General features: G+C 53.9%; 1 protein-coding gene across 1 annotated transcript in view; it reads right to left on the bottom strand.

Moving 5' to 3' along the window:
- The window catches only part of LOC141978798 (uncharacterized), a 157,521-nt gene that overhangs the window by 143,142 nt on the left and 1,721 nt on the right, over positions 1-12,658 (bottom strand). The window lies entirely within an intron of this gene.

Below are 12,658 nucleotides of genomic sequence, written 5' to 3'. Positions count from 1 at the left end.
GAAGTGACTTTGTCTGTACAAAGTGCAAGCTGGTCTCCATATTGGAAGAGAAGGTTCAAGGTCTGGAGAACAGGTATCGACCCTGCATTGCATAAGAGAAACTGAAGATTTCCTGGACAGACGTCAGGATATGCTTCTACGGGCACAAGGTTCTGAAGATTCAGAGCAGGCTGCACATTGGGGATAGGAGGACGGTGAAGAAATTTGGCATCATGTGACTTCCAGAAGAAAAAAGGGGAACGTCCATGTACCAGCAACGCCGGTACAGTTAAGTAACCGATTTCATGTTCTCTCCACAGGTACTAATGGGGAGAGTGGAACAGATGATACGTCTGAGGGAAGGGAGCAGAAGGAGACTCCGCCAATTGGAAGGCATGAGATGCACTGCCCTAGGGTTGGGGGTTCTACGACCACCGCTCCCAAGAGAAGGAGGCTGGTGGTGGTGGTCAGGGACTCTCTCCTCAGGGGGACTGAGTCATCTATCTGCCATCCCAACCGGAAAAACCGAGAAGTCTGCTGCTTGCCAGGAGCTAAGATTCACGATGCGACGGAGAGACTGCCGAGACTCATCCAGCCCTCGGATCGCTACGCCTTCCTGCTTCTCCATGTGGGCACCAATGATACTGCCAAGAATGACCTTGAGTGGATCACTGCAGACTACATGGCTCTGGGAAGAAGGATAAAGGAGTTTGAGGTGCAAGTGGTGTTCTCGTCCATCCTCCCCGTGGAAGGAAAAGGCCAGGGTAGAGACCGTCGAATTGTGGAAGTCAACAAATGGCTACGCAGGTGGTGTCGGAGAGAAGGCTTTGGATTCTTTGGCCATGGGATAGTGTTCCAAGGAGGAGGAGTGCTAGGCAGAGGCGGGCTCCACCTAATGAAGAGAGGGAAGAGCATCTTCGCAAGCAGGCTGGCTAACCTAGTGAGGAGGGCTTTAAACTAGGTTCGCCAGGGGAAGGAGACCAAAGCCCTGAGGTAAGTGGGGAAGTGGGATACCGGGAGGAAGCACGAGCAGGAGTGCGTGAGAGAGGAGGGCTCCTGCCTCAAACTGAGAAAGAGGGGCGATCAGCGGGTTATCTCAAGTGCCTATACATAAATGCACGACGCCTGGGAAACAAGCAGGGAGAACTGGAAGTCCTGGCAAAGTCAAGGAATTAGGATGTGATTGGAATAACAGAGACTTGGTGGGATAACTCACATGACTGGAGTACTGTCATGGATGGATATAAACTGTTCAGGAAGGACAGGGAGGCCAGAAAAGGTGGGGGAGTTGCACTGTATGTAAGGGAGCAGTATGACTGCTCAGAGCTCAAGTATGAAACTGCAGAAAAACCTGAGAGTCTCTGGATTAAGTTTAGAAGCGTGAGCAACAAGGGTGATGTCGTGGTGGGAGTCTGCTATAGACCACCGGACCAGGGGGATGAGGTGGACGAGGCTTTCTTCTGGCAACTCGCAGAGGCTACTAGATCGCATGCCCTGGTTCTCATGGGCGACTTCAATCACCCTGATATCTGCTGGGAGAGCAATACAGCGGTGCACAGACAATCCAGGAAGTTTTTGGAAACTGTAGGGGACAATTTCCTGGTGCAAGTGCTGGAGGAACCAACTAGGGGCGGAGCTCTTCTTGACCTGCTGCTCACAAACCGGGAAGAATTAGTAGGGGAAGCAAAAGTGGATGGGAACCTGGGAGGCAGTGACCATGAGATGGTCGAGTTCAGGATCCTGAAACAAGAAGGAAAGGAAAGCAGCAGAATACGGACCCTGGACTTCAGAAAAGCAGACTTTGACTCCCTCAGGGAAGTGATGGGCAGGATCCCCTGGGAGAATAACATGAGGGGGAAAGGAGTCCTGGAGAGCTGGCTGTATTTTACAGAATCCTTATTGTGGTTACAGGGACAAACCATCCCGCCGTGTAGAAAGAATAGTAAATATGGCAGGCGACCAGTTTGGCTTAACAGTGAAATCCTTGCTGATCTTAAACACAAAAAAGAGGCTTACAAGAAGTGGAAGATTGGACAAATGACCAGGGAAGAGTATAAAAATATTGCTCGGGCATGTAGGAATGAAATCAGGAAGGCCAAATCACACCTGGAGTTGTAGCTAGCGAGAGATGTTAAGAGTAACAAGAAGGGTTTCTTCAGGTATGTTGGCAACAAAAAGAAAGCCAAGGAAAGTGTGGGCCCCTTACTGAATGAAGGAGGAAACCTAGAGACAGAGGATGTGGAAAAAGCTAATGTACTCAACGCTTTTTTTGCCTCTGTCTTCACGAGGTCAGCTCCCAGACTGCTGCGCTGAGCAGCACAGCATGGGGAGGAGGTGGCCAGCCCTCTGTGGAGAAAGAAGTGGTTCGGGACTATTTAGAAAAGCTGGATGAGCACAAGTCCATGGGGCCGGACGCGTTGCATCCGAGAGTGCTAAAGGAGTTGGCGGATGTGATTGCAGAGCCATTGGCCATTATCTTTGAAAACTCATGGCGATCGGGGGAAGTCCTGGACGACTGGAAACAGGATAATGTAGTGCCAATCTTTAAAAAAGGGAAGAAGGAGGATCCTGGGAACTACAGGCCAGTCAGCCTCACCTCAGTCCCCGGAAAAATCATGGAGCAGGTCCTCAAGGAATCTATTCTGAAGCACTTGGAGGAGAGGAATGTGATCAGGAACAGTCAGCATGGATTCACCAAGGGCAAGTCATGCCTGACTAATCTAATTGCCTTCTATGACGAGATAACTGGCTCTGTGGAGTTTTGGGCCCCACACTACAGGAAGGATGTGGAGAAAGTGGGGAGAGTCCAGCGAAGGGCAACAAAAATGATGAGGGGTCTGGAACACATGACTTATGAGGAGAGGCTGAGGGAACTGGGATTGTTTAGTCTACGGAAGAGAAGAATGAGGGGGGGATTTGATAGCTGCTTTCAACTACCTGAAAGGTGGATCCAAAGAGGATGGATCTAGACTGTTCTCAGTGATAGCAGATGACAGGACAAGGAGTAATGGTCTCAAGTTGCAGTGGGGGAGGTTTAGCTTGGATATAAGGAAAAACTTTTTCATTAGGGGGGTGGTGAAACACTGGAATGCATTACCTAGGGAGGTGGTGGAATCCCCTTCCTTAGAAGTTTTTAAGGTCAGGCTTGACAAAGCCCTGGCTGGGATGATTGAGTTGGGACTGGTCCTGCTCTGGGCAGGGGGTTGGACTAGACACCTCCTGAGGTCCCTTCCGACCACGATATCCTAGGATTCTACGATCATTTGGCCAACAACATGCAGCAAAGCACCCAGCTAAGTTGCAGGAATGCTCTAGAAGCCACTCCTCAATTGTCCAGAGACACCAGCGTATCTCCCCAGCCCTCAGCCTTGCACCTCAGAAATGTACCATCTCACACGGCTCACGGCCTGCTCTTGAACAGTGTAAGCTCATTAATGAGTTCGCCACTTCATCAAAAATAAAGGGGACACGCACCAGCCTTTGTCATGTGAGCAACTTTCCCAAGCACTTTGGACAAACTCAGGAGTAAGTATCAAATATTAAAATAAGTTTATTAACTACAGAAAGTTAGATTTTAACTGAGTATAAGTGTTGGTCACAGAGGTCAAAAGTGGTTACATAACAAATGGAAATAGACTCCCAGTCTAAACTCTAATTTGAATATACTAAGCAAGAATTGGATGAAACAGCTTTTATCACTCACTGGTTGCTCCAGGCAATGTTGAGTTCTTAATACACAGACTGAATTCCCTCTCAGCCTGGGACCAATCTCCGCAGTTCAAATTCTGAGTCTTCCAGGTGTTGAGATTGGGGAAGAGACAGGCCACGTGGGGGTGTCTTTGACTCTCATTTATATTTTTTCTCCAGGTGCTAGGTAGATTCTTGCTGTGATGCTGGGGTTAGTTAGCCCCCAATATGGAGCAGCAGTTTGCCTCCTGCACCTTGTGGTAGGCGGGCCATAGCTCCTTCACTTTGACCCTGCACTGCAGTGTGTCCCTGTCATGGCCCCTTTCTATCATGCATCATGAAATCTGTGTGTGCACCTCGGGAGTTGCACCGCAGAAAGCTGCTTTCCTGTGCAGAAATTTGCCAGTGTAGACAAGGCCGTAGAGGGCTTATATAAGAACCCAACACTGGTCATAGACTGGGTCAGACCAATGGTCCATCAAGCCCAGTGTGCTACCTGAGAGTGACCAGTGCCAGATGCATTGGAGGGAATGAACAGAACAGGCTTGTTGACCTGCAAGGTGAGGGTCTTAATATTTAACTTCATTGTTGTCAATTCCTACTTATCCTATATCTTACCACCCCTCCCCTGAGGTCTCTGGGCAAATCAGGTGTGAACCACTCCTTTGACACAGACGTGTCCCAATCCAGCTGAATTGAGGCAGACTTTGAGCCAATCTCAGTTTGGAAAAGGCCTGCTTCACCCAGCAGGTTTCTCCAAGTATCCGTTGCTGTGAACCGCATGTCGTGTGGATGTGCGAACCCCAAAGATAGCAAACATGATGTCACGGAGTGTGGGGGAGTCCAGGCCCTGCACCCCTCTTCCTGGGATTCACTGAGACTCTCAGCCAGCCAGTAAAACAGAAGGTTTATTGGACAACAGGAACACAGTCCAAAACAGAGCTTGTGGGTACACCCAGGACCCCTCAGTGAAGTCCTTCTGGGGGAGCAGGGAGCTTAGACCCCAGCCCTGGGGTTCCCTGTGTTCCTCCACCCAGCCCCAAACTGAAACTAAACCCACCGAGCAGGTTCCCTGCTGCAGCCTCCGTCCACATTCCTGGGCAGAGGTGTTACCTCCCCCTCCCCCTCCTGGCTCAGGTGACAGGCTCTCAGGTCTCCCATCCCCAGGGCACATTCCCAGGTCAACACTCCCCCCTCCCTGCTGCGTCACATCGTCACATCTCTCCCCCCTTCGAGACTGAACGGAGCGGGGTCACTGTGACCAGTGACCTGGGGAAGTTCGGGTCCCCCTCTCCGGGACAGCGCATCCGCTATCAGGTTGGCACTTCCCTTCACGTGGACCACGTCCATGTCGTAATCCTGCAGGAGCAGGCTCCACCTCAGGAGCTTGGCGTTGGCTCCTTTCATCTGGTGCAGCCAGGTCAGGGGAGAGTGGTCGGTGTAGACGGTGAAGTGTCGCCCGAAGAGATAGGGCTCTAGTTTCTTGAGGGCCCACACCATGGCCAGGCACTCCTTCTCGATGGCCGCATAGTGTTGCTCCCGGGGTAGCAACTTCTTGCTCAGGTACACGATGGGGTGTCTCTCCCCCTTTTCATCCTCCTGCATTAACACCGCCCCCAGTCCCGTGTCGGAGGCGTCGGTGAACACCACAAAGGGCTTGTCAAAGTCTGGGTTTGCTAGAACTGGGCCACTGACCAGAGCCTCCTTCAGCACCCGGAAAGCCTCCTGGCACTGCTCGGTCCAGACCACCTTGTCTGGCTTCCCCTTCTTGCATAGCTCAGTGATGGGGGTGGCTATGGCGCTAAAGTGGGGCACAAATCTTCGGTAGTATCCTGCCATCCCAATAAAGGCTTGGACCTGCTTTTTGGTGTGGGGAGCGGGCCAGTCTCTGATCACCTCCACCTTGGCCGGTTCCGGCTTTAGGCGGCCGCTCCCCACCCGATGGCCCAGGTAAGATACTTCAGCCATCCCCACCTTGCACTTCTCCGCTTTGACAGTCAGCCCAGCCCCCTGGAGTCGGTCCAGCACTTGTCTAACCTGGGACACGTGGTCCTCCCAGGTCTGGCTAAAGACACAGATGTCGTCAATATACGCCACGGCAAAACTCTCCATCCCCCTCAGGAGCTGGTCCACCAGGCGCTGGAAGGTGGCCGGCGCTCCCTTGAGGCCGAAAGGCAGGGTCAGAAACTCATAGAGCCCCAGAGGGGTGATAAAGGCCGATTTCAGCCGGGCATCTGCATCCAGCGGCACTTGCCAGTAGCCCTTTGTAAGGTCCATGGTGGTAAGGTACCGAGCTCCTCCCAGCTTGTCTAGGAGCTCGTCCGGCCTGGGCATGGGGTAGGCATCCGATACAGTGATGGCATTGAGCTTCCGATAGTCCACACAGAACCGGACTGACCCATCCTTTTTGGGGACCAGCACCACCGGCGAGGCCCAAGGGCTGGCCGATGGCTGGATCACCCCCAAAGCCAGCATGTCCCGGACCTCTCTTTCCAGGTCCTGAGCAGTTTTCCCTGTGACTCGGAAGGGGGAGCATCTTATCGGCGGGTGCGACCCTGTCTGCACCCGGTGGACAGTCAGATTAGTGCGTCCAGGCTGGTTGGAAAACAGCTGTCGGTACGGAGGCAGCACCCCCCTGACCTCAGCTTGCTGGGCAGGGGTGAGCTGATCCGAGAGGGGGATTGTTTCCAGGGGGGAACCAGCTCTGGTCCCAGGGAATAGATCTACTAAAGGGTCATCTCCCTGCTCCTCCCACTGACCACACACAGCTAACACCACATTCCCCCTGGCATAATATGGCTTCATCATATTCACATGGTACACCCGGCGGTGGTGGGCCCGGTTCGACAGCTCCACCACATAGTTTACCTCATTGAGCTGCTTGACGACCTTGAACGGGCCCTCCCAGGCGGCCTGTAGTTTGTTCTTTCTCACGGGGATGAGAACCATCACCTGATCCCCGGTGGCGTAGGCACGGGCCCGCGCCGTGCGGTCATACCAGACCTTCTGCTTCCTCTGGGCTCTGGCCAGATTCTCCCTGGCCAGGCCCATGAGTTCAGCCAGTCTCTCTCGGAAGGTCAGGACATACTCCACCACTGACTCTCCATCGGGAGTGGCCTTCCCCTCCCACTCGTCTCTCATCAGGTCCAGGGGGCCCCTCACCCTCCTTCCATATAACAGTTCGAAAGGCGAAAATCCGGTAGACTCCTGGGGCACCTCCCTGTACGCGAACAGCAGGTGAGGTAAGTACTTGTCCCAATCCTGCGGGTGCTGGTTCATAAAGGTTTTCAGCATCATCTTTAGCGTCCCGTTAAACCTCTCCACCAGCCCATTGGACTGGGGGTGATACGCTGAGGCCCAGTCATGCCGGACCCCACATTTCTCCCACAAGCACCGGAGCAGGGCCGACATGAAGTTGGAGCCTTGGTCTGTCAAGACTTCCCTGGGGAACCCCACTCGGCTGAAAATGGTCAGGAGCGCATCTGCCACGGTGTCTGCTTCAATGGAAGCTAAGGGCACTGCCTCGGGGTAGCGGGTGGCGAAATCTACCACTACCAGAATGTATTTCTTCCCCGACCGGGTCGTCTTGCTGAGAGGCCCCACGATGTCCATGGCCACCTTCTGGAAAGGCTCCTCTATGATGGGCAAAGGTCTCAACGCCGCTTTCCCCTTGTCCCGGGCCTTCCCCACCCTCTGACAGGGGTCACAGGATCGGCAATACTGCCGGACGGTGGTAAAGACCCCGGGCCAGTAAAAGTTCTGTAGCAACCTCTGCCGGGTGCGCCGGATTCCCTGGTGCCCTGCGAGGGGGATGTCATGGGCCAGGGACAGGAGCTTGCGGCGGTATTTCTGGGGGACCACCAGCTGCCTCCTGATCCCACAGGACTCCCCTTCCCCTGGGGGAGCCCATTCTCGGTACAGGAACCCCTTCTCCCACAGGAACCTCTCCTGGCAGCCTCTCCTCATGGTCCGTCCCTCACTGAGGTCGGCCAGGTCCCTGAGCTTCTGCAAGGAGGGATCTTTCCTCAACTCGGCCTGGAACTCAGCGGCTGGGGAAGGGATGGGGCCCGGTTCCCCCTCCGTGGCCAGGTCTGAGGCCGCAGCCTCTCTGAGCCGTGCCCCTCGGCGCTCCCTCCCCACCCGAGTAGGGTCTCGCGCCTCCAGTGTGGTACCCTCCCCAGGGTCAGGTCGCAGTGCCCCTCGCCGGCTCTGGCTACGGGTCACAACCAGGGCGGTCTGGGGGTCGCTTGGCCAGTCCTCTAGGTCTCCCCCCATCAAAACTTCAGTGGGCAAATGGTGGTGTACCCCCACATCCTTGGGGCCCTCCTTGGTCCCCCATTTCAGGTGTACCCTTGCCACGGGCACCCTAAATGGGGTCCCGCCCACCCCCGTCAGGGTCAGGTAGGTGTTGGGCACCACCCGATCTGGGGCCACCACCTCGGGCCGGGCCAGCGTCACCTCCGCGCCCGTATCCCAGTATCCATTGACCTTCCTCCCATCCACCTCCAGGGGAACAAGGCACTCTCTCCGGAGGGACAGCCCCGCACCCACCCTGTAAACCGAGCACCCTGAGTCCAGAGCCTCCAGCCCTCTGGCGGGGCTGGCTGGGGGTACTCTTCCCTCCTGAGCAGGTGGCAAACTGGTAGCCCCCCTTTCCTGGGTCGCCTGCCCCTCGTCCAGCTGAGTCCCTACCCAGTTAACCCTGGGTAGGTTGGGTCTGCTCAGTTTGTCCCTGAGCCCGGGGCACTGGGCCCGTACGTGGCCTCTCTGGCCACAGTGATAGCAGCTCAGGTCACGTTGGTCCCCTCGAACGGGTCGGAGGGGCCCGACACCAGGCGTTCCCCTTTGGAGGGGGTTCTCCCTATTTCCCCGCTGGGAGGCCCCATGGTGACTCTCTCTCTGCATCGGGGGGGGCCTGTTCTTTTGGGACTCCTCCCGGCTACCCCCTGACCGACTGTTCACAAACTCGTCGGCCAGCTGCCCTGCATGCTGGGGGTTCGCGAGCTTTTTGTCCACCAGCCACAGCCTCAGGTCGGAAGGGCACTGTTCATACAGGTGCTCCAGTACAAACAGGTCAAGCAGGTCCTCTTTAGTTTGGGCCCCCGCTGTCCACTTGCGGGCATATCCCTGCATCCTGTTGACCAGTTGTAGGTAGGTGACCTCAGGCGTTTTACGCTGACTCCGGAACCTTCTCCGGTACATCTCGGGGGTCAGCCCAAACTCACGGAGCAGGGCCTGTTTGAACAGTTCATAGTCCCCCGCCTCTGCCCCTGTCATCCGGCTGTAGACCTCCACGGCTTTGGGGTCCAGTAAGGGGGTGAGGAACTGGAGCCTGTCTGCAGGGTCAACCCTGTGCAGCTCGCAGGCATTCTCAAAGGCCGTCAGGAAGCTATCTATGTCCTCCCCCTCCTTCCGCTGGGCCAGGAAGCACTTATCAAAGCTCCTTGCAGTCTTGGGTCCCCCCTCACTCACCGCAGCCGGGGCCCCACTGCTCCTCAGCCTGGCCAGCTCCAGTTCATGCTGTCTTTGTTTCTCCTTCTCCTGCTGCTCATGTTGACGTTCCCTCTCCTTCTCCTGACGCTCCCTCTCCTTCTCCTCCTGCTCATGCTGACGTTCCCTCTCCTTCTCCTGACGCTCCCTCTCCTTCTCCTGACGCTCCCTCTCCTTCTCCTCCTGCTCATGTTGACGTTGTTTCTCCTCATGTTGACGTTGTTTTTCATGATCCTCCAGCTCCCTCATTTTCCTCTCCCTCTCCCATTCCAGCCGCATCCGCTCCAGGGATGGGGAGCTCCGCTGGGAGGATCCCCTGCTGGCTGCTGGGGTCAGGGGGCCCTCGGTATTCGTTGGGCTTCCCACAACCCCTCCCCCAGGCATAGGTAGGAAGGGTCTCGGGGTGTCCTGGGCAGCAGTCTGACCCCTCCCAGCCTGGTCAGGCCCCAGGGCCCACGCTGCGTCCGCCGGGCGGCTTCCCTCAGGGACAGGGATCGGGTCATCCAAGCGATCCCTCTCCTCCAGCTGGGCAATCAGCTGTTCCTTGGTGGACCTCCCGACGCGCAGCCCCCTCTGCCTGCACAGCTCCACCAGGTCGCTCTTAAGGCGTTTAGCGTACATCTCCCGGCTGGCCACTCGCAGGCCGGGCAGCTGTCCACGGTTTCCAGGAAAAGCCCCTAGTGTGCCAGTCCTTCTTGAGGTCACCACCTCTTTGCCAGGGTCGAGCTGCAGACTCCTCCGCCCCTGGGACCGCTCGCTGCAATCCCCCGGGGGACCCTGTTACTGCAAAAGTCCTTCTCTCTGGTCACACACTCCCAGGGGTTAACCGCCCCCTGAAACCGTCTCTCTCTGAATCTTCAGCACGCCTGGTCCCCGTCAATCCCCCTTCGTTTTACTGTTCCCCAGTCACTTACTGCAGGAAGCGCCGTTCACGGGGTGCAGTAGATCCCACCGCTACCACCAGTTGTCACGGAGTGTGGGGGAGTCCAGGCCCTGCACCCCTCTTCCTGGGATTCACTGAGACTCTCAGCCAGCCAGTAAAACAGAAGGTTTATTGGACAACAGGAACACAGTCCAAAACAGAGCTTGTGGGTACACCCAGGACCCCTCAGTGAAGTCCTTCTGGGGGAGCAGGGAGCTTAGACCCCAGCCCTGGGGTTCCCTGTGTTCCTCCACCCAGCCCCAAACTGAAACTAAACCCACCGAGCAGGTTCCCTGCTGCAGCCTCCGTCCACATTCCTGGGCAGAGGTGTTACCTCCCCCTCCCCCTCCTGGCTCAGGTGACAGGCTCTCAGGTCTCCCATCCCCAGGGCACATTCCCAGGTCAACACTCCCCCCTCCCTGCTGCGTCACATCGTCACACATGAAAAAAACACAAAGCCAGTTCTGAGGTTTCCAGAGCCAGGCCTGAGGGTTAAAGAGCTGTGCTCAAAAGGAGAAGGGGCCTCAGCACCTATAAAAATAACTGGTTGCAAAAACAAAACAAAAATTACATGAAAAAAAGCAACCAAACAACAACCACCCAGAAAAGCTCCCATCACACGCCCATCACCATTGTAGATCTTGACATCTCCTGCCTAAGGTGACATCTTTGCTTTGCGAACAAGAGCCCTGGGGAACTCTCTGGCTGTTCCCCTCTCACTGGGGAAAAGGTTCCACATCTTGTCTCAAGTAATTTTCCTCCCAACAGAAGATTTATTTCAAAATTTATCCAAATAAATTCCATTTGAAATAGAAATCATTCCAGTCTATACTGGGTCTCTATTCTCTTACACGCTATTTCTCTCATATGTTCCCCCACTCTCATTCCTCTGGAGTCAGGTTTTAATTGCAGGATTAGCCACCATTTCCTATGTAGTAGGAGGGGGCTAGAAGAAAACCTGAATTATACTCTTAACACTGAAAGTGATCACAGAATCAGCCTCTTACGTTACACTAATAAACTTCATGTGTAATTTTCTTGTTGCTGGTAACAATTTATTCAAAGATTACAAACTATAAACCTTTAGGGCAGTTTTCTCTTAATTCCCATTTTCACCCAGTGAGCTCTGTGTGAAGTCACATTCTACCGTAACCTAGGAGCCTTCCATTTCTGAGGCTTCATTTCTCCCTGGGTCTTCTCCCAGAAGTGTGGGTGGAAGGGGTCTCACGCTACGTGGGAAGGCTGCATCGTGAGAAAAACCACCTGTGCTCTACTTTCACACTTTCTAATCTTTCAGAGTAGCAGGAGGCGGAGAATTGAGACAAAGGCATTAGACTCAAGAGCAAAACTAAGAGACCAAACCACAGACTCTGGACTCAGCATTCATGTATCCTGCAGTCTGAACTTGGAATCTGTTACATTCCCTCATTGGCTACCATCATTTAACCAACACGGAAGTGCTTCTTGTCCAGCAAGGCAGCCACTTTGGGACCCATAGGCATGGGATGTCTCTGAAGGAATCAGCTGTTTGTCTCTGTGCTTCAGGAAACTTTGGATCCAAATGGTAAAAGACAGTTGTTCCCAGTTTCATCACGGCATCCTGTAGAAGTGTGAGCAATGCCACTTCACTAGGGAGCAGCGTTCTAAAAACAGTTTACCTCGGCCACAGGTCACCAGAGCGTCCATCTCTGGCGTGAAAATCAACCACTCGTACCTGTCATTTCTACCTGAGTTCTTGTCAAATCTTTGACCTGAGTTGTAGCAATTTTACACTTCTCTGGTGTAGAATTCTTCACCAACCACACAACATAACAGCAGCGATACTGAGGTATAACTCCCCCAAATATGCCCTTTTGTTTCTTTAATCTGGTGGCACAGATTTAAATAAGGGACTAAATTCAGGGGCGGCTTAGAATCCCTGTAAGACACCAAATGTCAGGTATCTACTCAAAATGGGTGTCTTTCTGCAGCTCCATCACATTCCTCATGGATTTCATTTCCTACACATTTACAGCATCTCCCAGGAGTGAGCTGAACAGAAATGTCACTTCCATTTTTCCCATCTCTACCTAGATAGGGATTGCATTTCCCAAATAGGCAACATGCACCTGATTAGGAAGGGGAGATCTTCAGGAGCAACCTCCTGCAGGGCATGGGCCACAACTGCTTTGGGAGGCAAATGAATGGGTGTTTTGCTTAGTTCCAAATCATTTACTAGGGAATCCTCTTCCCAGCCCCTTCGGGAAATATTGACCTTACCAATTGAACAACAGGGGGATTGGGATGGCGACGGAGAATCCCTCTGATTTACCCGATGTTCTTCTGTTGTTACAGAGGGGAAAAGACATTTTTCCCTATCCCTTCCCTGTTCCTGCTCTTTGCCATACTTCAATATATTTTAAGGGAGGAAAACGGTAGTAAAAATATCTGCCTTCAGGAAAACCTGAAGCAACAGTGCTCTGATGAACTGTGACAACTGGGAATGAAACAATATGTTCCTGGTGGGGGAACTTGATGACTAACAATTGTTTTTAAATGGGGAACAGTATAACTGTGATGGTCAGAGTTTGTTTAGACTAG

This window comes from Natator depressus, chromosome 28 (genome assembly GCF_965152275.1).
Source record: "Natator depressus isolate rNatDep1 chromosome 28, rNatDep2.hap1, whole genome shotgun sequence".
NCBI lineage: Eukaryota > Metazoa > Chordata > Testudines > Cheloniidae > Natator > Natator depressus.
The sequence above is the reverse complement of the archived record's forward strand: the minus strand, read 5'-3'. Positions and strand labels throughout refer to the sequence as shown.